The 4,109-nt window shown below is 38.1% G+C and overlaps 1 long non-coding RNA gene across 1 annotated transcript; it reads left to right on the top strand.

Annotated features, from left to right (window-relative positions):
- The first annotated feature begins 590 nt into the window (after positions 1–590).
- Positions 591–2,513, top strand: LOC136713236 (uncharacterized). The gene is made up of 3 exons (XR_010804919.1): positions 591–721; positions 1,143–1,339; positions 2,451–2,513. It is a non-coding gene; the product is annotated as an uncharacterized LOC136713236 (long non-coding RNA).
- Positions 2,514–4,109: the final 1,596 nt, after the last annotated feature.

The raw sequence follows: 4,109 nt of genomic DNA, 5'->3' as shown, positions 1-4,109 counted from the left end.
ATGGCAATTCTACATTTCTATCACAAAAATATATAAGAGGAGCTTCTGGCATGGAAAACCAACAAAAGTACTCCATCTATAGGAAATCCCAGTCCTCGTCCAAGAGTCGTTTTACAAGCCTTGATTTCCATTCAGATCCTAGTGCGGTGGCTGCAGGGGTCTTCTGCTTCTCAGCTGTCAATAATTATAGAGCACAAATGAGTTTCTAAATGCAAGCAATTTGACACTTTTGCATGTCTCAAGGATCTGGTTAAGTGAAGATTGTCCAGAAAAACTGGACACCAAAGAGACACTGATGATCTTGGCGGGGGAAGGAAGACTTTCTCCAGTGAAGCTCTTAATTAGCTCATAAAAGCATTCGACACTGCAGGTGGAATACATACTTCAAGAAGAGAAAACCCTGGGGATGACTCCAGCTGCACTTTTCGTTGCACGCCTGAGCAGTCAGGTTAAAGAAGGCCTGTGCCGTGCATGTCAATAGCTCCACCTGTCTGAAGGCTAATTATTTATTTCCTGATAATGAGTTGCTACGGCAGCTTGTTCGCTGACAGGCTCTAATCTTTATTGTCTGTGGGATATCACCTCTTTAGATGCTATCAAGCGACGTCTCGTCTCCACACTTGTCATTAATGCGCTGTGAATGCTCTGAATTTCTAAAGGGGAACCTCTTGACAGCTCAGATATGTGAAGTCGTTCTGCTGAGGGATATTTGAAGTGCAAGGTAAGTCCCCAAGGCCGGGAAATTGGAACTTAGTCTTTTTGCTGACTAAAGCTCCATTGAGATGGATTCAGATTTTATCTCGTGCAGGTTCTGCATTCGGCTATTGCTTGACATTATTAATATTATGGATTATTACTCTTATTGTTGGTCAGCCACGATTAATGCCGCTGCAGATGCCTTGAATGTGAGGCTTTGCCATTAGTCATACAAGTTTGAAAATCATGTGTCCAGTTTCTGTCAGCACACTAATCCATGCAACTAAATAACCCTGAGGGCAAGTGGAGGGAAAAAAAAAGAAGACATGTGTTACAGCTAGAGAGGACATTATCCCCCCCCCAGCTCATGTAAATTAAAACCTATCTTGCTTTTTTTATGCAAGGCTTTGAAACTAAGACTCTTGTTTCTTTTTACTCAACCACAGTTTCTCATTAACCAAGAAGCACTGGGAGCGCTGTGTGCCCATTCAACCTGTTGCAGTTAATATATTTAGCCAGACCATTACTGCTTTGTAATGAAACTCCGGACTGATTGAAGCAGAGGCAAGCGGTTGACTCCTCTTGTGGATTTCCTGGGGGACTGTAGATTTCATCAGATGAAACCTGCCTGAATTTAACTATGGTTTGTTTGTTTTTAATTGCAAGCTGTATTTCTCCTTTTACACCTGATTTGAAAGTGCCATTTGATAATCAGCCTGCCCAGCTGTTTTGTGACAGAAATGGTCTGCAGAAACTCGAGGCACGTCAACACATCCTTTGGGATATGTTCTCACCCAAACCATCATTATCACTATTCAGGTCGTGAACTGGACACGGTCAATGGATCTGAAGGGGACAGCTGGACGGTCATAACACCGTGCACGCGCGTCACACTGGTTACACACCAAAGCCTGGACCAGCTGTAAGCTCAGTTGTTAACAAATGCTTTTGCTACCTTTTGTGTTTTATGGGACTGGCAAGGAGAAGATATTGAAGCTGAGCTGAGATCCTGGTGTATGCCATTGCTCATACTTGTCTTTCCTCTCCACTTTACAAAGAAAAGCACAAAGACGATCTGTGTATAACTATGCACACTCTTGAAAATGCAGTGTGATCTTAAATAAGAACTTTAATTCATAAACATTCAATAAAATATCATAATACAATAGGGTTCCTAAAGTTTTCATGCAAAGTATGTTCCACAGAAGATATTCCCTTAATTTCTCACTAAAAGCTTCTCAAGAAGGGGACAGTTCTTCGCAGCCCCTGATTAAAATCAATTATAATCTTGGAATATTCATCGTGAGTCACCCACCCTCACCACGACAACTTCTGCTTGACATTTCATTTTGAGACTGGAAAAGTGCATTAAAGAACTATTCAATTATTGCTTTTGAGAGCTTTAAAAGTAGATGGAAATAAAGATAACAGATGAAGCCCCAGTTTAATCAAGACCTGTACATCAAAGCATCATTTACACTGTACTCTGGAAAGGGGGGCCCAGAAAGCACAGGACGTTGGGCCGACGTTGGCATGGTTGGACAGCAGTCGCGGTCAGGGGGTGACTTATAACCAATGTTGGATTATGGTTGGCATGGTCGGACAGCAGTAGGTCGGGGAGGTGGATCGTATCCGACTAAATGCAGACAGATGCGATATCGGTTTAACTAAATGCACCTATACAACTTTATTATTCATACGTATGATATTTTAATAATTATACATATATCTGATAATGTCAAAAATGTTCCCAGCTTCATTATTTGAAAGCGCTCCCGCCCAGAAAAGGCGTGTCCTCAGATGATGTCACACTGGAGAGCGCGCTGGAAGGTAAGTTCATGTTCACGACTATTATTAAAATATTTAAATGTGCTGTTTAAATTTACTGAAAAGTAGAATATTTAAGTACCAGGTTGTATGTATGACACTAACTGTGGTTGTTTTCAAAATAACATTTTTAAAATATCAGTGATATTGTCTGTATCGTGGAATGGTTTAAAGTGAATGTAAATTACAATATATAGCCAGTTGGTTAATTCATTATGTAGTGAATGTATTTCAATTTGTAATCAATTTATCAAGAAGTGTTCACAATTTCTTCGCATTGTATTTTCCTTCAATGTCCCAGTTTCTTTAAGGCATAGTGTGTGAAGATGCCACAGAAAGAGTATTTTTAAGAGGACACTGAATTAGCCACAAATGTAACTTAATGGCTGCAGGACAGAAGGGAACTTTCATATAACTATTTAAAAAGTGGTCATTACTGACAATTAAGATTACAGTTATACAGCGTATTGAATGCCTTAGTTATTTTGTGTTTATCTGTTTATCTAGAATTGAGCCAGACGTGTCCAGAGGATTCAGGAACGATCACTGAGAAGCAAGATCAGATGTGTCGTTTATTCTTTTAAATGTTTCATCTACTATTTGTGAATAAAATTGGTGCTTATTATTCCTTAATAATGCATCTGCTGATTGATTTGAATATATACAGTCTTACATGTCTTACTGTTGTGTTTTGATCTGGGGATACGTAATTCTCCAAGTGGCTACTGCACATTTACTTATGTAATATTACATGCGTTATTTAATTAGGCTTGGTTCTGTTGAGCATGTATAATATGTCACCTTTTAAAATAACTGTTAACTGAGGCTTACAGGACAAGGACAGTGAAAGAACAAGCAACACTGGATACAGGAAAAGAGCAAAGCATACTTTTTTGGGAATTAGCATTTGCAGTTAAAAACATGGATTGACCAACGTTGGACTGACATCAGGCCATCGTTTTTTCGAACAGCAGGCTAACGTGGGCACGATGATATCGGGCCAACATTGGCCTGAGGAGCAAAAATACGACGGCCCGGCGTCATCTTCCAACGTCAGTCCAACCAATCATGATCCAAGTGTCAACATGAAGGCCTGTGAAGGATAGGTCAATCAACAGTAAAATACTGTTTTATTGGGTATAGTATTTTACATTACAAATAGATAAAACATTCAAAATTTGTATAATTATGATTAAAATTCTTAAAATTCAATTCTAAAATCATTTCTAAAAAACCTTTAAAATCCTTAAAAGATGTTAAACCAAAGAAGTGAGTACAAAAGTGCATTAATCAAAACAATACGTGTAAGGTGGCAAAACTGTCAAAATAACAACAAAACAAAGCATCTGATGTGTTGTTTCAAGACGGTAAATGCATTAGCCAAAATAACAAACAAAAACATATCACTAAAACAAAGCACAAAAGTCTCATACATTTTTTTTCTAATATTTAAAATGGTCAACACATCAGACAAACCATAAACATAAAAAAAAAACAAATATAAACCTTGTGCATTTAAAAACATTTAAAACAAGGACGGTAATCAATCTTATATTATAGAATTAAAATCAATTATTATTTTATAC

Source organism: Amia ocellicauda, chromosome 17 (genome assembly GCF_036373705.1).
Source record: "Amia ocellicauda isolate fAmiCal2 chromosome 17, fAmiCal2.hap1, whole genome shotgun sequence".
Classification (NCBI taxonomy): Eukaryota; Metazoa; Chordata; class Actinopteri; order Amiiformes; family Amiidae; genus Amia; species Amia ocellicauda.
This window is presented reverse-complemented; position numbering and strand designations above follow the sequence as displayed.